Source organism: Pleurodeles waltl, chromosome 4_1 (genome assembly GCF_031143425.1).
Source record: "Pleurodeles waltl isolate 20211129_DDA chromosome 4_1, aPleWal1.hap1.20221129, whole genome shotgun sequence".
Taxonomy (NCBI): domain Eukaryota; kingdom Metazoa; phylum Chordata; class Amphibia; order Caudata; family Salamandridae; genus Pleurodeles; species Pleurodeles waltl.
In genome coordinates, this window is record NC_090442.1 from 55,656,674 (window position 1) to 55,678,864 (window position 22,191).

Below are 22,191 nucleotides of genomic sequence, written 5' to 3' on the forward strand. Positions count from 1 at the left end.
TGGCAGGAATCAGATGCAGGAGACTGAAACTATGAATGTTTCTGCTTTTGCTAAGGACAGTGGTTTGGGGCCAGTGTTGTGCTTGACAGAGCACAACATCAGCCTGCTCTCTGGCTGCTCCCGGGAGAAGTGGCTGACAGAAAGCACCCTCCAGACCACCAGCAATCTTGTGTTTCACAACATGCCACTGTCACTGGACTTTCCTTCTGGGAAAGCCTAGTCACTGACCTGGCCAGATTCCCTGTCCTCCCCAAAATGCTGGGGAGAAACGGGCAGAGTTCTGCGCCCTGCGCCCTCTTTCGCGTCCCTAACGCGCTCCCAACGCGCCCTACAGCCCTGGTCGGGCACAGCCCTGGTCGGGCTCATACCACTGGGGCCTCTGCCGAGGAAGAGCCCCGGAAGCCTAGGGCCAGGCCTATTGCACAGGCATCTTAGACCAGGCCATTCCGGGATTGCTGTGTTTCACGTCCTGCCCTTCAACACTCCTGGGAGGGCTTTCCCTGAGAACCCTCATGTCTCTGCCCTCCCAGGAGGCTGTGGTTCTATGCAAAATAGGGGGTGCACCACGGGCCGTCCCCTTTCCTCTCTCTCGCCAATATCTTTCACCAAAGCTGAGCCCTGCAGGTAAATGTATCTATCTGGCTGAGGGGCCAGGGAGGGCCTTTGCCTGCAGTCTTACAAGCCAGAGTGCAGAGAAGGCAGCAGCTCTGGGACCGGGACTCTGCTCAAAGACATATCTAACATGCCACAGTGGAGCTGAGATGGGCAAGACACGTGTCTCACAGGCAGGCAGCACAACAAGACAGTGGCAGGAAACTATGCTAACAAGGAAAGAGAAAAGTCACGTGTCTCGTGGCCTTCCCACCATTAGACAGTAGTCTGCGCAAGAAAACATCCAACAGTGACAGGACAACCAAGCAAATGACAAACGCTGTGCTGAATAAAGTCATCTTACATGACATTTCGTACAAAGGCCCAGATCATGGGGATGATCGCGCAGAAGCAGCAAGTATCAGAGCCACCGAACCTGAGGTGAGTTACACGAGGAGAAAGGGCGACATGGGGACAGGGGCTAGGGGCTCAGGGAACAGCTACCACAATGCAACCTCGGGTGTGGGGATGCCACTCATTGCGGGTACTGCCCTGGGATTTCCTTTTAGAAAGAATCGCTGGTTAAAGTGTAGTGCACAAAAAACCCAACTCCTCGATTACACTATTAGATAACATCCTTTAACTGCCCCACCCACCCTGTGTGAGTCTCACCCACTTCCCGCCTGCTCCCTCTAGTCTGAGAGTTGTATCTCCACAAAAAACACACAGTGGGGCTCAATGAGCTGCTCATGTCTGACATGGACACCTAAGCAGTGCTGGATTCACAACCTGAAAGCCTGCAAAGGAAAGTGTGCACGGCAGAAGATAAGCTGCCTGGCAACTCAGAACCTTCTTCTAAGAGAAGTAAGACATGTCACAATGGAGTCTAAGCCTACCTGTTTTATGCCAGGACCTTAGAGCTGCAGGCAGGAGCACAAAGGTAAAAACATATATTGAGTCCCAACACGCTCACTTCGGTGGTTGGTCTCTGTGGCGCAATCGGTTAGCGCGTTCGGCTGTTAACCGAAAGGTTGGTGGTTCAAGCCCACCTAGGGACGTAAGCTTTTGCCTACATCAAGTCCTGAATTAAAACACAGCTGTCTGGCTTTGCTCTTAGAGCTCTCGCTTTGCCTGCGTGACATGCTCTATCTCAACATTTCTATCTTCTCTCATCTCTTCACCTCTAGTCATTTCCACCAATAGGACTGGAAACGGGCCACCAAGCCTTCTACTTTAACCACAGGCGTACTGAGGGCCAATAAAAGGCACAGAAGCATTTCTTGATCCGGGGCTGAGAACTACATGCACAGGGACCTCGTGGCGCAACGGTAGCGCGTCTGACTCCAGATCAGAAGGTTGCGTGTTCAAATCACGTTGGGGTCACTCTTTGACATTTTTTTCCCCTCCAAGTCTATATCTCTGACTTCTAAAGCAAAGCCAAAAGAAGGGCGCTTTGCATTGGCCGGGAATCGAACCCGGGCCTCCCGCGTGGCATGTGAGAATTCTACCACTGAACCACCAATGCATCACTTACATAGGCTGAGCAGAGAGCCCTGCCGTAGACAGTAGTGATGAGGCCCATGCATTCGCATGGGACACCTATGAACAAAGTTTGCATGGCAAGCCTTGGACTGCCAAACGTTCACATGCTGATGGCAGGAATCAGATGCAGGAGACTGAAACTATGAATGTTTCTGCTTTTGCTAAGGACAGTGGTTTGGGGCCAGTGTTGTGCTTGACAGAGCACAACATCAGCCTGCTCTCTGGCTGCTCCCGGGAGAAGTGGCTGACAGAAAGCACCCTCCAGACCACCAGCAATCTTGTGTTTCACAACATGCCACTGTCACTGGACTTTCCTTCTGGGAAAGCTTAGTCACTGACCTGGCCAGATTCCCTGTCCTCCCCAAAATCCGGGCGAGAAACGGACAGAGTTCTGCGCCCTGCGCCCTCTTTCGCTTCCCTAACGTGCTCCCAACGCGCCCTACAGCCCTGGTCGGGCACAGCCCTGGTCGGGCTCATACCACTGGGGCCTCTGCCGAGGAAGAGCCCCGGAAGCCTAGGGCCAGGCCTATTGCACAGGCATCTTAGACCAGGCCATTCCGGGATTGCTGTGTTTCACGTCCTGCCCTTCAACACTCCTGGGAGGGCTTTCCCTGAGAACCCTCAAGTCTCTGCCCTCCCAGGAGGCTGTGGTTCTATGCAAAATAGGGGGTGCACCACGGTCCGTCCCCTTTCCTCTCTCTCGCCAATATCTTTCACCAAAGCTGAGCCCTGCAGGTAAATGTATCTATCTGGCTGAGGGGCCAGGGAGGGCCTTTGCCTGCAGTCTTACAAGCCAGAGTGCAGAGAAGGCAGCAGCTCTGGGACCGGGACTCTGCTCAAAGACATATCTAACATGCCACAGTGGAGCTGAGATGGGCAAGACACGTGTCTCACAGGCTGGCAGCACACCAAGACAGTGGCAGGAAACTATGCTAACAAGGAAAGAGAAAAGTCACGTGTCTCGTGGCCTTCCCACCATTAGACAGTAGTCTGCGCAAGAAAACATCCAACAGTGACAGGACAACCAAGCAAATGACAAACGCTGTGCTGAATAAAGTCATCTTACATGACATTTCATACAAAGGCCCAGATCATGGGGATGATCGCGCAGCAGAAGCAGCAAGTATCAGAGCCACCGAACCTGGGGTGAGTTACACGAGGAGAAAGGGCGACATGGGGACAGGGGCTATGGGCTCAGGGAACAGCTACCACAATGCAACCTCGGGTGTGGGGATGCCACTCATTGCGGGTACTGCCCTGGGATTTCCTTTTAGAAAGAATCGCTGGTTAAAGTGTAGTGCACAAAAAACCCAACTCCTCGATTACACTATTAGATAACATCCTTTAACTGCCCCACCCACCCTGTGTGAGTCTCACCCACTTCCCGCCTGCTCCCTCTAGTCTGAGAGTTGTATCTCCACAAAAAACACACAGTGGGGCTCAATGAGCTGCTCATGTCTGACATGGACACCTAAGCAGTGCTGGATTCACAACCTGAAAGCCTGCAAAGGAAAGTGTGCCCGGCAGAAGATAAGCTGCCTGGCAACTCAGAACCTTCTTCTAAGAGAAGTAAGACATGTCACAATGGAGTCTAAGCCTACCTGTCTTATGCCAGGACCTTAGAGCTGCAGGCAGGAGCACAAAGGTAAAAACATATATTGAGTCCCAACACGCTCACTGCGGTGGTTGGTCTCTGTGGCGCAATCGGTTAGCGCGTTTGGCTGTTAACCGAAAGGTTGGTGGTTCAAGCCCACCCAGGGACGTATGCTTTTGCCTACATCAAGTCCTGAATTAAAACACAGCTGTCTGGCTTTGCTCTTAGAGCTCTCGCTTTGCCTGCGTGACATGCTCTATCTCAACATTTCTATCTTCTCTCATCTCTTCACCTCTAGTCATTTCCACCAATAGGACTGGAAACGGGCCACCAAGCCTTCTACTTTAACCACAGGCGTACTGAGGGCCAATAAAAGGCACAGAAGCATTTCTTGATCCGGGGCTGAGAACTCCATGCACAGGGACCTCGTGGCGCAACGGTAGGGTGTCTGACTCCAGATCAGAAGGTTGCGTGTTCAAATCACGTCGGGGTCACTCTTTGACATTTTTTTCCCCACCAAGTCTATATCTCTGACTTCTAAAGCAAAGCCAAAAGAAGGGCGCTTTGCATTGGCCGGGAATCGAACCCAGGCCTCCCGCGTGGCAGGCGAGAATTCTACCACTGAACCACCAATGCTTCACTTACATAGGCTGAGCAGAGAGCCCTGCCGTAGACAGTAGTGATGAGGCCCATGCATTCGCATGGGACACCTATGAACAAAGTTTGCATGGCAAGCCTTGGACTGCCAAACGTTCACATGCTGATGGCAGGAATCAGATGCAGGAGACTGAAACTATGAATGTTTCTGCTTTTGCTAAGGACAGTGGTTTGGGGCCAGTGTTGTGCTTGACAGAGCACGACATCAGCCTGCTCTCTGGCTGCTCCCGGGAGAAGTGGCTGACAGAAAGCACCCTCCAGACCACCAGCAATCTTGTGTTTCACAACATGCCACTGTCACTGGACTTTCCTTCTGGGAAAGCCTAGTCACTGACCTGGCCAGATTCCCTGTCCTCCCCAAAATCCTGGGGAGAAACGGGCAGAGTTCTGCGCCCTGCGCCCTCTTTCGCGTCCCTAACGCGCTCCCAACGCGCCCTACAGCCCTGGTCGGGCTCATACCACTGGGGCCTCTGCCGAGGAAGAGCCCCGGAAGCCTAGGGCCAGGCCTATTGCACAGGCATCTTAGACCAGGCCATTCCGGGATTGCTGTGTTTCACGTCCTGCCCTTCAACACTCCTGGGAGGGCTTTCCCTGAGAACCCTCATGTCTCTGCCCTCCCAGGAGGCTGTGGTTCTATGCAAAATAGGGGGTGCACCACGGGCCGTCCCCTTTCCTCTCTCTCGCCAATATCTTTCACCAAAGCTGAGCCCTGCAGGTAAATGTATCTATCTGGCTGAGGGGCCAGGGAGGGCCTTTGCCTGCAGTCTTACAAGCCAGAGTGCAGAGAAGGCAGCAGCTCTGGGACCGGGACTCTGCTCAAAGACATATCTAACATGCCACAGTGGAGCTGAGATGGGCAAGACACGTGTCTCACAGGCAGGCAGCACAACAAGACAGTGGCAGGAAACTATGCTAACAAGGAAAGAGAAAAGTCACGTGTCTCGTGGCCTTCCCACCATTAGACAGTAGTCTGCGCAAGAAAACATCCAACAGTGACAGGACAACCAAGCAAATGACAAACGCTGTGCTGAATAAAGTCATCTTACATGACATTTCGTACAAAGGCCCAGATCATGGGGATGATCGCGCAGAAGCAGCAAGTATCAGAGCCACCGAACCTGAGGTGAGTTACACGAGGAGAAAGGGCGACATGGGGACAGGGGCTAGGGGCTCAGGGAACAGCTACCACAATGCAACCTCGGGTGTGGGGATGCCACTCATTGCGGGTACTGCCCTGGGATTTCCTTTTAGAAAGAATCGCTGGTTAAAGTGTAGTGCACAAAAAACCCAACTCCTCGATTACACTATTAGATAACATCCTTTAACTGCCCCACCCACCCTGTGTGAGTCTCACCCACTTCCCGCCTGCTCCCTCTAGTCTGAGAGTTGTATCTCCACAAAAAACACACAGTGGGGCTCAATGAGCTGCTCATGTCTGACATGGACACCTAAGCAGTGCTGGATTCACAACCTGAAAGCCTGCAAAGGAAAGTGTGCCCGGCAGAAGATAAGCTGCCTGGCAACTCAGAACCTTCTTCTAAGAGAAGTAAGACATGTCACAATGGAGTCTAAGCCTACCTGTCTTATGCCAGGACCTTAGAGCTGCAGGCAGGAGCACAAAGGTAAAAACATATATTGAGTCCCAACACACTCACTGCGGTGGTTGGTCTCTGTGGCGCAATCGGTTAGCGCGTTCGGCTGTTAACCGAAAGGTTGGTGGTTCAAGCCCACCCAGGGACGTATGCTTTTGCCTACATCAAGTCCTGAATTAAAACACAGCTGTCTGGCTTTGCTCTTAGAGCTCTCGCTTTGCCTGCGTGACATGCTCTATCTCAACATTTCTATCTTCTCTCATCTCTTCACCTCTAGTCATTTCCACCAATAGGACTGGAAACGGGACACCAAGCCTTCTACTTTAACCACAGGCGTACTGAGGGCCAATAAAAGGCACAGAAGCATTTCTTGATCCGGGGCTGAGAACTGCATGCACAGGGACCTCGTGGCGCAACGGTAGCGCGTCTGACACCAGATCAGAAGGTTGCGTGTTCAAATCATGGCGTGGTCACTCTTCGACATTTTTTCCCCCACCAAGTCTATATCTCTGACTTCTAAAGCAAAGCCAAAAGAAGGGCGCTTTGCATTGGCCGGGAATCGAACCCGGGCCTCCCGCGTGGCAGGCGAGAATTCTACCACTGAACCACCAATGCTTCACTTACATAGGCTGAGCAGAGAGCCCTGCCGTAGACAGTAGTGATGAGGCCCATGCATTCGCATGGGACACCTATGAACAAAGTTTGCATGGCAAGCCTTGGACTGCCAAACGTTCACATGCTGATGGCAGGAATCAGATGCAGGAGACTGAAACTATGAATGTTTCTGCTTTTGCTAAGGACAGTGGTTTGGGGCCAGTGTTGTGCTTGACAGAGCACAACATCAGCCTGCTCTCTGGCTGCTCCCGGGAGAAGTGGCTGACAGAAAGCACCCTCCAGACCACCAGCAATCTTGTGTTTCACAACATGCCACTGTCACTGGACTTTCCTTCTGGGAAAGCCTAGTCACTGACCTGGCCAGATTCCCTGTCCTCCCCAAAATCCGGGCGAGAAACGGACAGAGTTCTGCGCCCTGCGCCCTCTTTCGCTTCCCTAACGTGCTCCCAACGCGCCCTACAGCCCTGGTCGGGCACAGCCCTGGTCGGGCTCATACCACTGGGGCCTCTGCCGAGGAAGAGCCCCGGAAGCCTAGGGCCAGGCCTATTGCACAGGCATCTTAGACCAGGCCATTCCGGGATTGCTGTGTTTCACGTCCTGCCCTTCAACACTCCTGGGAGGGCTTTCCCTGAGAACCCTCAAGTCTCTGCCCTCCCAGGAGGCTGTGGTTCTATGCAAAATAGGGGGTGCACCACGGTCCGTCCCCTTTCCTCTCTCTCGCCAATTATCTTTCACCAAAGCTGAGCCCTGCAGGTAAATGTATCTATCTGGCTGAGGGGCCAGGGAGGGCCTTTGCCTGCAGTCTTACAAGCCAGAGTGCAGAGAAGGCAGCAGCTCTGGGACCGGGACTCTGCTCAAAGACATATCTAACATGCCACAGTGGAGCTGAGATGGGCAAGACACGTGTCTCACAGGCTGGCAGCACACCAAGACAGTGGCAGGAAACTATGCTAACAAGGAAAGAGAAAAGTCACGTGTCTCGTGGCCTTCCCACCATTAGACAGTAGTCTGCGCAAGAAAACATCCAACAGTGACAGGACAACCAAGCAAATGACAAACGCTGTGCTGAATAAAGTCATCTTACATGACATTTCATACAAAGGCCCAGATCATGGGGATGATCGCGCAGAAGCAGCAAGTATCAGAGCCACCGAACCTGGGGTGAGTTACACGAGGAGAAAGGGCGACATGGGGACAGGGGCTATGGGCTCAGGGAACAGCTACCACAATGCAACCTCGGGTGTGGGGATGCCACTCATTGCGGGTACTGCCCTGGGATTTCCTTTTAGAAAGAATCGCTGGTTAAAGTGTAGTGCACAAAAAACCCAACTCCTCGATTACACTATTAGATAACATCCTTTAACTGCCCCACCCACCCTGTGTGAGTCTCACCCACTTCCCGCCTGCTCCCTCTAGTCTGAGAGTTGTATCTCCACAAAAAACACACAGTGGGGCTCAATGAGCTGCTCATGTCTGACATGGACACCTAAGCAGTGCTGGATTCACAACCTGAAAGCCTGCAAAGGAAAGTGTGCCCGGCAGAAGATAAGCTGCCTGGCAACTCAGAACCTTCTTCTAAGAGAAGTAAGACATGTCACAATGGAGTCTAAGCCTACCTGTCTTATGCCAGGACCTTAGAGCTGCAGGCAGGAGCACAAAGGTAAAAACATATATTGAGTCCCAACACGCTCACTGCAGTGGTTGGTCTCTGTGGCGCAATCGGTTAGCGCGTTTGGCTGTTAACCGAAAGGTTGGTGGTTCAAGCCCACCCAGGGACGTATGCTTTTGCCTACATCAAGTCCTGAATTAAAACACAGCTGTCTGGCTTTGCTCTTAGAGCTCTCGCTTTGCCTGCGTGACATGCTCTATCTCAACATTTCTATCTTCTCTCATCTCTTCACCTCTAGTCATTTCCACCAATAGGACTGGAAACGGGCCACCAAGCCTTCTACTTTAACCACAGGCGTACTGAGGGCCAATAAAAGGCACAGAAGCATTTCTTGATCCGGGGCTGAGAACTGCATGCACAGGGACTTCGTGGCGCAACGGTAGCGCGTCTGACTCCAGATCAGAAGGTTGCGTGTTCAAATCACGTCGGGATCACTCTTTGACATTTTTTTCCCCACCAAGTCTATATCTCTGACCTCTAAAGCAAAGCCAAAAGAAGGGCGTTTTGCATTGGCCGGGAATCGAACCCGGGCCTCCCGCGTGGCAGGCGAGAATTCTACCACTGAACCACCAATGCTTCACTTACATAGGCTGAGCAGAGAGCCCTGCCGTAGACAGTAGTGATGAGGCCCATGCATTCGCATGGGACACCTATGAACAAAGTTTGCATGGCAAGCCTTGGACTGCCAAACGTTCACATGCTGATGGCAGGAATCAGATGCAGGAGACTGAAACTATGAATGTTTCTGCTTTTGCTAAGGACAGTGGTTTGGGGCCAGTGTTGTGCTTGACAGAGCACGACATCAGCCTGCTCTCTGGCTGCTCCCGGGAGAAGTGGCTGACAGAAAGCACCCTCCAGACCACCAGCAATCTTGTGTTTCACAACATGCCACTGTCACTGGACTTTCCTTCTGGGAAAGCCTAGTCACTGACCTGGCCAGATTCCCTGTCCTCCCCAAAATCCTGGGGAGAAACGGGCAGAGTTCTGCGCCCTGCGCCCTCTTTCGCGTCCCTAACGCGCTCCCAACGCGCCCTACAGCCCTGGTCTGGCTCATACCACTGGGGCCTCTGCCGAGGAAGAGCCCCGGAAGCCTAGGGCCAGGCCTATTGCACAGGCATCTTAGACCAGGCCATTCCGGGATTGCTGTGTTTCACGTCCTGCCCTTCAACACTCCTGGGAGGGCTTTCCCTGAGAACCCTCATGTCTCTGCCCTCCCAGGAGGCTGTGGTTCTATGCAAAATAGGGGGTGCACCACGGGCCGTCCCCTTTCCTCTCTCTCGCCAATATCTTTCACCAAAGCTGAGCCCTGCAGGTAAATGTATCTATCTGGCTGAGGGGCCAGGGAGGGCCTTTGCCTGCAGTCTTACAAGCCAGAGTGCAGAGAAGGCAGCAGCTCTGGGACCGGGACTCTGCTCAAAGACATATCTAACATGCCACAGTGGAGCTGAGATGGGCAAGACACGTGTCTCACAGGCAGGCAGCACAACAAGACAGTGGCAGGAAACTATGCTAACAAGGAAAGAGAAAAGTCACGTGTCTCGTGGCCTTCCCACCATTAGACAGTAGTCTGCGCAAGAAAACATCCAACAGTGACAGGACAACCAAGCAAATGACAAACGCTGTGCTGAATAAAGTCATCTTACATGACATTTCGTACAAAGGCCCAGATCATGGGGATGATCGCGCAGAAGCAGCAAGTATCAGAGCCACCGAACCTGAGGTGAGTTACACGAGGAGAAAGGGTGACATGGGGACAGGGGCTAGGGGCTCAGGGAACAGCTACCACAATGCAACCTCGGGTGTGGGGATGCCACTCATTGCGGGTACTGCCCTGGGATTTCCTTTTAGAAAGAATCGCTGGTTAAAGTGTAGTGCACAAAAAACCCAACTCCTCGATTACACTATTAGATAACATCCTTTAACTGCCCCACCCACCCTGTGTGAGTCTCACCCACTTCCCGCCTGCTCCCTCTAGTCTGAGAGTTGTATCTCCACAAAAAACACACAGTGGGGCTCAATGAGCTGCTCATGTCTGACATGGACACCTAAGCAGTGCTGGATTCACAACCTGAAAGCCTGCAAAGGAAAGTGTGCCCGGCAGAAGATAAGCTGCCTGGCAACTCAGAACCTTCTTCTAAGAGAAGTAAGACATGTCACAATGGAGTCTAAGCCTACCTGTCTTATGCCAGGACCTTAGAGCTGCAGGCAGGAGCACAAAGGTAAAAACATATATTGAGTCCCAACACGCTCACTGCGGTGGTTGGTCTCTGTGGCGCAATCGGTTAGCGCGTTTGGCTGTTAACCGAAAGGTTGGTGGTTCAAGCCCACCCAGGGACGTATGCTTTTGCCTACATCAAGTCCTGAATTAAAACACAGCTGTCTGGCTTTGCTCTTAGAGCTCTCGCTTTGCCTGCGTGACATGCTCTATCTCAACATTTCTATCTTCTCTCATCTCTTCACCTCTAGTCATTTCCACCAATAGGACTGGAAACGGGCCACCAAGCCTTCTACTTTAACCACAGGCGTACTGAGGGCCAATAAAAGGCACAGAAGCATTTCTTGATCCGGGGCTGAGAACTGCATGCACAGGGACCTCGTGGCGCAACGGTAGGGTGTCTGACTCCAGATCAGAAGGTTGCGTGTTCAAATCACGTCGGGGTCACTCTTTGACATTTTTTTCCCCACCAAGTCTATATCTCTGACTTCTAAAGCAAAGCCAAAAGAAGGGCGCTTTGCATTGGCCGGGAATCGAACCCGGGCCTCCCGCGTGGCAGGCGAGAATTCTACCACTGAACCACCAATGCTTCACTTACATAGGCTGAGCAGAGAGCCCTGCCGTAGACAGTAGTGATGAGGCCCATGCATTCGCATGGGACACCTATGAACAAAGTTTGCATGGCAAGCCTTGGACTGCCAAACGTTCACATGCTGATGGCAGGAATCAGATGCAGGAGACTGAAACTATGAATGTTTATGCTTTTGCTAAGGACAGTGGTTTGGGGCCAGTGTTGTGCTTGACAGAGCACGACATCAGCCTGCTCTCTGGCTGCTCCCGGGAGAAGTGGCTGACAGAAAGCACCCTCCAGACCACCAGCAATCTTGTGTTTCACAACATGCCACTGTCACTGGACTTTCCTTCTGGGAAAGCCTAGTCACTGACCTGGCCAGATTCCCTGTCCTCCCCAAAATCCTGGGGAGAAACGGGCAGAGTTTTGCGCCCTGCGCCCTCTTTCGCGTCCCTAACGCGCTCCCAACGCGCCCTACAGCCCTGGTCGGGCACAGCCCTGGTCGGGCTCATACCACTGGGGCCTCTGCCGAGGAAGAGCCCCGGAAGCCTAGGGCCAGGCCTATTGCACAGGCATCTTAGACCAGGCCATTCCGGGATTGCTGTGTTTCACGTCCTGCCCTTCAACACTCCTGGGAGGGCTTTCCCTGAGAACCCTCATGTCTCTGCCCTCCCAGGAGGCTGTGGTTCTATGCAAAATAGGGGGTGCACCACGGGCCGTCCCCTTTCCTCTCTCTCGCCAATATCTTTCACCAAAGCTGAGCCCTGCAGGTAAATGTATCTATCTGGCTGAGGGGCCAGGGAGGGCCTTTGCCTGCAGTCTTACAAGCCAGAGTGCAGAGAAGGCAGCAGCTCTGGGACCGGGACTCTGCTCAAAGACATATCTAACATGCCACAGTGGAGCTGAGATGGGCAAGACACGTGTCTCACAGGCAGGCAGCACAACAAGAGAGTGGCAGGAAACTATGCTAACAAGGAAAGAGAAAAGTCACGTGTCTCGTGGCCTTCCCACCATTAGACAGTAGTCTGCGCAAGAAAACATCCAACAGTGACAGGACAACCAAGCAAATGACAAACGCTGTGCTGAATAAAGTCATCTTACATGACATTTCGTACAAAGGCCCAGATCATGGGGATGATCGCGCAGAAGCAGCAAGTATCAGAGCCACCGAACCTGAGGTGAGTTACACGAGGAGAAAGGGCGACATGGGGACAGGGGCTAGGGGCTCAGGGAACAGCTACCACAATGCAACCTCGGGTGTGGGGATGCCACTCATTGCGGGTACTGCCCTGGGATTTCCTTTTAGAAAGAATCGCTGGTTAAAGTGTAGTGCACAAAAAACCCAACTCCTCGATTACACTATTAGATAACATCCTTTAACTGCCCCACCCACCCTGTGTGAGTCTCACCCACTTCCCGCCTGCTCCCTCTAGTCTGAGAGTTGTATCTCCACAAAAAACACACAGTGGGGCTCAATGAGCTGCTCATGTCTGACATGGACACCTAAGCAGTGCTGGATTCACAACCTGAAAGCCTGCAAAGGAAAGTGTGCCCGGCAGAAGATAAGCTGCCTGGCAACTCAGAACCTTCTTCTAAGAGAAGTAAGACATGTCACAATGGAGTCTAAGCCTACCTGTCTTATGCCAGGACCTTAGAGCTGCAGGCAGGAGCACAAAGGTAAAAACATATATTGAGTCCCAACACACTCACTGCGGTGGTTGGTCTCTGTGGCGCAATTGGTTAGCGCGTTCGGCTGTTAACCGAAAGGTTGGTGGTTCAAGCCCACCCAGGGACGTATGCTTTTGCCTACATCAAGTCCTGAATTAAAACACAGCTGTCTGGCTTTGCTCTTAGAGCTCTCGCTTTGCCTGCGTGACATGCTCTATCTCAACATTTCTATCTTCTCTCATCTCTTCACCTCTAGTCATTTCCACCAATAGGACTGGAAACGGGACACCAAGCCTTCTACTTTAACCACAGGCGTACTGAGGGCCAATAAAAGGCACAGAAGCATTTCTTGATCCGGGGCTGAGAACTGCATGCACAGGGACCTCGTGGCGCAACGGTAGCGCGTCTGATTTCAGATCAGAAGGTTGCGTGTTCAAATCACGGCGTGGTCACTCTTTGACATTTTTTCCCCCACCAAGTCTATATCTCTGACTTCTAAAGCAAAGCCAAAAGAAGGGCGCTTTGCATTGGCCGGGAATCGAACCCGGGCCTCCCGCGTGGCAGGCGAGAATTCTACCACTGAACCACCAATGCTTCACTTACATAGGCTGAGCAGAGAGCCCTGCCGTAGACAGTAGTGATGAGGCCCATGCATTCGCATGGGACACCTATGAACAAAGTTTGCATGGCAAGCCTTGGACTGCCAAACGTTCACATGCTGATGGCAGGAATCAGATGCAGGAGACTGAAACTATGAATGTTTCTGCTTTTGCTAAGGACAGTGGTTTGGGGCCAGTGTTGTGCTTGACAGAGCACGACATCAGCCTGCTCTCTGGCTGCTCCCGGGAGAAGTGGCTGACAGAAAGCACCCTCCAGACCACCAGCAATCTTGTGTTTCACAACATGCCACTGTCACTGGACTTTCCTTCTGGGAAAGCCTAGTCACTGACCTGGCCAGATTCCCTGTCCTCCCCAAAATCCTGGGGAGAAACGGGCAGAGTTCTGCGCCCTGCGCCCTCTTTCGCGTCCCTAACGCGCTCCCAACGCGCCCTACAGCCCTGGTCGGGCACAGCCCTGGTCGGGCTCATACCACTGGGGCCTCTGCCGAGGAAGAGCCCCGGAAGCCTAGGGCCAGGCCTATTGCACAGGCATCTTAGACCAGGCCATTCCGGGATTGCTGTGTTTCACGTCCTGCCCTTCAACACTCCTGGGAGGGCTTTCCCTGAGAACCCTCATGTCTCTGCCCTCCCAGGAGGCTGTGGTTCTATGCAAAATAGGGGGTGCACCACGGGCCGTCCCCTTTCCTCTCTCTCGCCAATATCTTTCACCAAAGCTGAGCCCTGCAGGTAAATGTATCTATCTGGCTGAGGGGCCAGGGAGGGCCTTTGCCTGCAGTCTTACAAGCCAGAGTGCAGAGAAGGCAGCAGCTCTGGGACCGGGACTCTGCTCAAAGACATATCTAACATGCCACAGTGGAGCTGAGATGGGCAAGACACGTGTCTCACAGGCAGGCAGCACAACAAGACAGTGGCAGGAAACTATGCTAACAAGGAAAGAGAAAAGTCACGTGTCTCGTGGCCTTCCCACCATTAGACAGTAGTCTGCGCAAGAAAACATCCAACAGTGACAGGACAACCAAGCAAATGACAAACGCTGTGCTGAATAAAGTCATCTTACATGACATTTCGTACAAAGGCCCAGATCATGGGGATGATCGCGCAGAAGCAGCAAGTATCAGAGCCACCGAACCTGAGGTGAGTTACACGAGGAGAAAGGGCGACATGGGGACAGGGGCTAGGGGCTCAGGGAACAGCTACCACAATGCAACCTCGTGTGTGGGGATGCCACTCATTGCGGGTACTGCCCTGGGATTTCCTTTTAGAAAGAATCGCTGGTTAAAGTGTAGTGCACAAAAAACCCAACTCCTCGATTACACTATTAGATAACATCCTTTAACTGCCCCACCCACCCTGTGTGAGTCTCACCCACTTCCCGCCTGCTCCCTCTAGTCTGAGAGTTGTATCTCCACAAAAAACACACAGTGGGGCTCAATGAGCTGCTCATGTCTGACATGGACACCTAAGCAGTGCTGGATTCACAACCTGAAAGCCTGCAAAGGAAAGTGTGCCCGGCAGAAGATAAGCTGCCTGGCAACTCAGAACCTTCTTCTAAGAGAAGTAAGACATGTCACAATGGAGTCTAAGCCTACCTGTCTTATGCCAGGACCTTAGAGCTGCAGGCAGGAGCACAAAGGTAAAAACATATATTGAGTCCCAACACGCTCACTGCGGTGGTTGGTCTCTGTGGCGCAATCGGTTAGCGCGTTTGGCTGTTAACCGAAAGGTTGGTGGTTCAAGCCCACCCAGGGACGTATGCTTTTGCCTACATCAAGTCCTGAATTAAAACACAGCTGTCTGGCTTTGCTCTTAGAGCTCTCGCTTTGCCTGCGTGACATGCTCTATCTCAACATTTCTATCTTCTCTCATCTCTTCACCTCTAGTCATTTCCACCAATAGGACTGGAAACGGGCCACCAAGCCTTCTACTTTAACCACAGGCGTACTGAGGGCCAATAAAAGGCACAGAAGCATTTCTTGATCCGGGGCTGAGAACTGCATGCACAGGGACCTCGTGGCGCAACGGTAGGGTGTCTGACTCCAGATCAGAAGGTTGCGTGTTCAAATCACGTCGGGGTCACTCTTTGACATTTTTTTCCCCACCAAGTCTATATCTCTGACTTCTAAAGCAAAGCCAAAAGAAGGGCGCTTTGCATTGGCCGGGAATCGAACCCGGGCCTCCCGCGTGGCAGGCGAGAATTCTACCACTGAACCACCAATGCTTCACTTACATAGGCTGAGCAGAGAGCCCTGCCGTAGACAGTAGTGATGAGGCCCATGCATTCGCATGGGACACCTATGAACAAAGTTTGCATGGCAAGCCTTGGACTGCCAAACGTTCACATGCTGATGGCAGGAATCAGATGCAGGAGACTGAAACTATGAATGTTTCTGCTTTTGCTAAGGACAGTGGTTTGGGGCCAGTGTTGTGCTTGACAGAGCACGACATCAGCCTGCTCTCTGGCTGCTCCCGGGAGAAGTGGCTGACAGAAAGCACCCTCCAGACCACCAGCAATCTTGTGTTTCACAACATGCCACTGTCACTGGACTTTCCTTCTGGGACAGCCTAGTCACTGACCTGGCCAGATTCCCTGTCCTCCCCAAAATCCTGGGGAGAAACGGGCAGAGTTCTGCGCCCTGCGCCCTCTTTCGCGTCCCTAACGCGCTCCCAACGCGCCCTACAGCCCTGGTCGGGCACAGCCCTGGTCGGGCTCATACCACTGGGGCCTCTGCCGAGGAAGAGCCCCGGAAGCCTAGGGCCAGGCCTATTGCACAGGCATCTTAGACCAGGCCATTCTGGGATTGCTGTGTTTCACGTCCTGCCCTTCAACACTCCTGGGAGGGCTTTCCCTGAGAACCCTCATGTCTCTCCCCTCCCAGGAGGCTGTGGTTCTATGCAAAATAGGGGGTGCACCACGGGCCGTCCCCTTTCCTCTCTCTCGCCAATATCTTTCACCAAAGCTGAGCCCTGCAGGTAAATGTATCTATCTGGCTGAGGGGCCAGGGAGGGCCTTTGCCTGCAGTCTTACAAGCCAGAGTGCAGAGAAGGCAGCAGCTCTGGGACCGGGACTCTGCTCAAAGACATATCTAACATGCCACAGTGGAGCTGAGATGGGCAAGACACGTGTCTCACAGGCTGGCAGCACACCAAGACAGTGGCAGGAAACTATGCTAACAAGGAAAGAGAAAAGTCACGTGTCTCGTGGCCTTCCCACCATTAGACAGTAGTCTGCGCAAGAAAACATCCAACAGTGACAGGACAACCAATCAAATGACAAACGCCGTGCTGAATAAAGTCATCTTACATGACATTTCGTACAAAGGCCCAGATCATGGGGATGATCGCGCAGCAGAAGCAGCAAGTATCAGAGCCACCGAACCTGGGGTGAGTTACACGAGGAGAAAGGGCGACATGGGGACAGGGGCTATGGGCTCAGGGAACAGCTACCACAATGCAACCTCGGGTGTGGGGATGCCACTCATTGCGGGTACTGCCCTGGGATTTCCTTTTAGAAAGAATCGCTGGTTAAAGTGTAGTGCACAAAAAACCCAACTCCTCGATTACACTATTAGATAACATCCTTTAACTGCCCCACCCACCCTGTGTGAGTCTCACCCACTTCCCGCCTGCTCCCTCTAGTCTGAGAGTTGTATCTCCACAAAAAACACACAGTGGGGCTCAATGAGCTGCTCATGTCTGACATGGACACCTAAGCAGTGCTGGATTCACAACCTGAAAGCCTGCAAAGGAAAGTGTGCCTGGCAGAAGATAAGCTGCCTGGCAACTCAGAACCTTCTTCTAAGAGAAGTAAGACATGTCACAATGGAGTCTAAGCCTACCTGTCTTATGCCAGGACCTTAGAGCTGCAGGCAGGAGCACAAAGGTAAAAACATATATTGAGTCCCAACACGCTCACTGCGGTGGTTGGTCTCTGTGGCGCAATCGGTTAGCGTGTTCGGCTGTTAACTGAAAGGTTGGTGGTTCAAGCCCACCCAGGGACGTATGCTTTTGCCTACATCAAGTCCTGAATTAAAACACAGCTGTCTGGCTTTGCTCTTAGAGCTCTCGCTTTGCCTGCATGACATGCTCTATCTCAACATTTCTATCTTCTCTCATCTCTTCACCTCTAGTCATTTCCACCAATAGGACTGGAAACGGGACACCAAGCGTTCTACTTTAACCTCAGGCGTACTGAGGGCCAATAAAAGGCACAGAAGCATTTCTTGATCCGGGGCTGAGAACTGCATGCACAGGGACCTCGTGGCGCAACGGTAGCGCGTCTGACTCCAGATCAGAAGGTTGCGTGTTCAAATCACGTCGGGGTCCCTCTTTGACATTTTTTTACCCACCAAGTCTATATCTCTGACTTCTAAAGCAAAGCCAAAAGAAGGGCGCTTTGCATTGGCCGGGAATCGAACCCGGGCCTCCCACGTGGCAGGCAAGAATTCTACCACTGAACCACCAATGCTTCACTTACATAGGCTGAGCAGAGAGCCCTGCCGTAGACAGTAGTGATGAGGCCCATGCATTCGCATGGGACACCTATGAACAAAGTTTGCATGGCAAGCCTTGGACTGCCAAACGTTCACATGCTGATGGCAGGAATCAGATGCAGGAGACTGAAACTATGAATGTTTCTGCTTTTGCTAAGGACAGTGGTTTGGGGCCAGTGTTGTGCTTGACAGAGCACAACATCAGCCTGCTCTCTGGCTGCTCCCGGGAGAAGTGGCTGACAGAAAGCACCCTCCAGACCACCAGCAATCTTGTGTTTCACAACATGCCACTGTCACTGGACTTTCCTTCTGGGAAAGCCTAGTCACTGACCTGGCCAGATTCCCTGTCCTCCCCAAAATGCTGGGGAGAAACGGGCAGAGTTCTGCGCCCTGCGCCCTCTTTCGCGTCCCTAACGCGCTCCCAACGCGCCCTACAGCCCTGGTCGGGCACAGCCCTGGTCGGGCTCATACCACTGGGGCCTCTGCCGAGGAAGAGCCCCGGAAGCCTAGGGCCAGGCCTATTGCACAGGCATCTTAGACCAGGCCATTCCGGGATTGCTGTGTTTCACGTCCTGCCCTTCAACACTCCTGGGAGGGCTTTCCCTGAGAACCCTCATGTCTCTGCCCTCCCAGGAGGCTGTGGTTCTATGCAAAATAGGGGGTGCACCACGGGCCGTCCCCTTTCCTCTCTCTCGCCAATATCTTTCACCAAAGCTGAGCCCTGCAGGTAAATGTATCTATCTGGCTGAGGGGCCAGGGAGGGCCTTTGCCTGCAGTCTTACAAGCCAGAGTGCAGAGAAGGCAGCAGCTCTGGGACCGGGACTCTGCTCAAAGACATATCTAACATGCCACAGTGGAGCTGAGATGGGCAAGACACGTGTCTCACAGGCAGGCAGCACAACAAGACAGTGGCAGGAAACTATGCTAACAAGGAAAGAGAAAAGTCACGTGTCTCGTGGCCTTCCCACCATTAGACAGTAGTCTGCGCAAGAAAACATCCAACAGTGACAGGACAACCAAGCAAATGACAAACGCTGTGCTGAATAAAGTCATCTTACATGACATTTCGTACAAAGGCCCAGATCATGGGGATGATCGCGCAGAAGCAGCAAGTATCAGAGCCACCGAACCTGAGGTGAGTTACACGAGGAGAAAGGGCGACATGGGGACAGGGGCTAGGGGCTCAGGGAACAGCTACCACAATGCAACCTCGGGTGTGGGGATGCCACTCATTGCGGGTACTGCCCTGGGATTTCCTTTTAGAAAGAATCGCTGGTTAAAGTGTAGTGCACAAAAAACCCAACTCCTCGATTACACTATTAGATAACATCCTTTAACTGCCCCACCCACCCTGTGTGAGTCTCACCCACTTCCCGCCTGCTCCCTCTAGTCTGAGAGTTGTATCTCCACAAAAAACACACAGTGGGGCTCAATGAGCTGCTCATGTCTGACATGGACACCTAAGCAGTGCTGGATTCACAACCTGAAAGCCTGCAAAGGAAAGTGTGCACGGCAGAAGATAAGCTGCCTGGCAACTCAGAACCTTCTTCTAAGAGAAGTAAGACATGTCACAATGGAGTCTAAGCCTACCTGTTTTATGCCAGGACCTTAGAGCTGCAGGCAGGAGCACAAAGGTAAAAACATATATTGAGTCCCAACACGCTCACTTCGGTGGTTGGTCTCTGTGGCGCAATCGGTTAGCGCGTTCGGCTGTTAACCGAAAGGTTGGTGGTTCAAGCCCACCTAGGGACGTAAGCTTTTGCCTACATCAAGTCCTGAATTAAAACACAGCTGTCTGGCTTTGCTCTTAGAGCTCTCGCTTTGCCTGCGTGACATGCTCTATCTCAACATTTCTATCTTCTCTCATCTCTTCACCTCTAGTCATTTCCACCAATAGGACTGGAAACGGGCCACCAAGCCTTCTACTTTAACCACAGGCGTACTGAGGGCCAATAAAAGGCACAGAAGCATTTCTTGATCCGGGGCTGAGAACTACATGCACAGGGACCTCGTGGCGCAACGGTAGCGCGTCTGACTCCAGATCAGAAGGTTGCGTGTTCAAATCACGTTGGGGTCACTCTTTGACATTTTTTTCCCCTCCAAGTCTATATCTCTGACTTCTAAAGCAAAGCCAAAAGAAGGGCGCTTTGCATTGGCCGGGAATCGAACCCGGGCCTCCCGCGTGGCATGTGAGAATTCTACCACTGAACCACCAATGCATCACTTACATAGGCTGAGCAGAGAGCCCTGCCGTAGACAGTAGTGATGAGGCCCATGCATTCGCATGGGACACCTATGAACAAAGTTTGCATGGCAAGCCTTGGACTGCCAAACGTTCACATGCTGATGGCAGGAATCAGATGCAGGAGACTGAAACTATGAATGTTTCTGCTTTTGCTAAGGACAGTGGTTTGGGGCCAGTGTTGTGCTTGACAGAGCACAACATCAGCCTGCTCTCTGGCTGCTCCCGGGAGAAGTGGCTGACAGAAAGCACCCTCCAGACCACCAGCAATCTTGTGTTTCACAACATGCCACTGTCACTGGACTTTCCTTCTGGGAAAGCTTAGTCACTGACCTGGCCAGATTCCCTGTCCTCCCCAAAATCCGGGCGAGAAACGGACAGAGTTCTGCGCCCTGCGCCCTCTTTCGCTTCCCTAACGTGCTCCCAACGCGCCCTACAGCCCTGGTCGGGCACAGCCCTGGTCGGGCTCATACCACTGGGGCCTCTGCCGAGGAAGAGCCCCGGAAGCCTAGGGCCAGGCCTATTGCACAGGCATCTTAGACCAGGCCATTCCGGGATTGCTGTGTTTCACGTCCTGCCCTTCAACACTCCTGGGAGGGCTTTCCCTGAGAACCCTCAAGTCTCTGCCCTCCCAGGAGGCTGTGGTTCTATGCAAAATAGGGGGTGCACCACGGTCCGTCCCCTTTCCTCTCTCTCGCCAATATCTTTCACCAAAGCTGAGCCCTGCAGGTAAATGTATCTATCTGGCTGAGGGGCCAGGGAGGGCCTTTGCCTGCAGTCTTACAAGCCAGAGTGCAGAGAAGGCAGCAGCTCTGGGACCGGGACTCTGCTCAAAGACATATCTAACATGCCACAGTGGAGCTGAGATGGGCAAGACACGTGTCTCACAGGCTGGCAGCACACCAAGACAGTGGCAGGAAACTATGCTAACAAGGAAAGAGAAAAGTCACGTGTCTCGTGGCCTTCCCACCATTAGACAGTAGTCTGCGCAAGAAAACATCCAACAGTGACAGGACAACCAAGCAAATGACAAACGCTGTGCTGAATAAAGTCATCTTACATGACATTTCATACAAAGGCCCAGATCATGGGGATGATCGCGCAGCAGAAGCAGCAAGTATCAGAGCCACCGAACCTGGGGTGAGTTACACGAGGAGAAAGGGCGACATGGGGACAGGGGCTATGGGCTCAGGGAACAGCTACCACAATGCAACCTCGGGTGTGGGGATGCCACTCATTGCGGGTACTGCCCTGGGATTTCCTTTTAGAAAGAATCGCTGGTTAAAGTGTAGTGCACAAAAAACCCAACTCCTCGATTACACTATTAGATAACATCCTTTAACTGCCCCACCCACCCTGTGTGAGTCTCACCCACTTCCCGCCTGCTCCCTCTAGTCTGAGAGTTGTATCTCCACAAAAAACACACAGTGGGGCTCAATGAGCTGCTCATGTCTGACATGGACACCTAAGCAGTGCTGGATTCACAACCTGAAAGCCTGCAAAGGAAAGTGTGCCCGGCAGAAGATAAGCTGCCTGGCAACTCAGAACCTTCTTCTAAGAGAAGTAAGACATGTCACAATGGAGTCTAAGCCTACCTGTCTTATGCCAGGACCTTAGAGCTGCAGGCAGGAGCACAAAGGTAAAAACATATATTGAGTCCCAACACGCTCACTGCGGTGGTTGGTCTCTGTGGCGCAATCGGTTAGCGCGTTTGGCTGTTAACCGAAAGGTTGGTGGTTCAAGCCCACCCAGGGACGTATGCTTTTGCCTACATCAAGTCCTGAATTAAAACACAGCTGTCTGGCTTTGCTCTTAGAGCTCTCGCTTTGCCTGCGTGACATGCTCTATCTCAACATTTCTATCTTCTCTCATCTCTTCACCTCTAGTCATTTCCACCAATAGGACTGGAAACGGGCCACCAAGCCTTCTACTTTAACCACAGGCGTACTGAGGGCCAATAAAAGGCACAGAAGCATTTCTTGATCCGGGGCTGAGAACTCCATGCACAGGGACCTCGTGGCGCAACGGTAGGGTGTCTGACTCCAGATCAGAAGGTTGCGTGTTCAAATCACGTCGGGGTCACTCTTTGACATTTTTTTCCCCACCAAGTCTATATCTCTGACTT

At 52.5% G+C, this 22,191-nt stretch overlaps 7 non-coding genes across 7 annotated transcripts; 2 read left to right on the forward strand and 5 right to left on the reverse strand.

Annotated features, from left to right (window-relative positions):
• The first annotated feature begins 6,050 nt into the window (after positions 1-6,050).
• On the forward strand, positions 6,051-6,124 carry TRNAN-GUU (transfer RNA asparagine (anticodon GUU)). The gene has a single exon. It is a non-coding gene; the product is annotated as a tRNA-Asn (tRNA).
• A 396-nt stretch (positions 6,125-6,520) lies between these two features.
• Positions 6,521-6,591, reverse strand: TRNAG-GCC (transfer RNA glycine (anticodon GCC)). The gene has a single exon. It is a non-coding gene; the product is annotated as a tRNA-Gly (tRNA).
• A 2,174-nt stretch (positions 6,592-8,765) lies between these two features.
• Positions 8,766-8,836, reverse strand: TRNAG-GCC (transfer RNA glycine (anticodon GCC)). Its single transcript has one exon. It is a non-coding gene; the product is annotated as a tRNA-Gly (tRNA).
• A 2,157-nt stretch (positions 8,837-10,993) lies between these two features.
• Positions 10,994-11,064, reverse strand: TRNAG-GCC (transfer RNA glycine (anticodon GCC)). The gene has a single exon. It is a non-coding gene; the product is annotated as a tRNA-Gly (tRNA).
• Positions 11,065-12,767: 1,703 nt separating this feature from the next.
• Positions 12,768-12,841, forward strand: TRNAN-GUU (transfer RNA asparagine (anticodon GUU)). Its single transcript has one exon. It is a non-coding gene; the product is annotated as a tRNA-Asn (tRNA).
• A 396-nt stretch (positions 12,842-13,237) lies between these two features.
• TRNAG-GCC (transfer RNA glycine (anticodon GCC)) lies at positions 13,238-13,308 on the reverse strand. The gene has a single exon. It is a non-coding gene; the product is annotated as a tRNA-Gly (tRNA).
• A 2,173-nt stretch (positions 13,309-15,481) lies between these two features.
• Positions 15,482-15,552, reverse strand: TRNAG-GCC (transfer RNA glycine (anticodon GCC)). The gene has a single exon. It is a non-coding gene; the product is annotated as a tRNA-Gly (tRNA).
• Between the last annotated feature and the right edge of the window lie 6,639 nt (positions 15,553-22,191).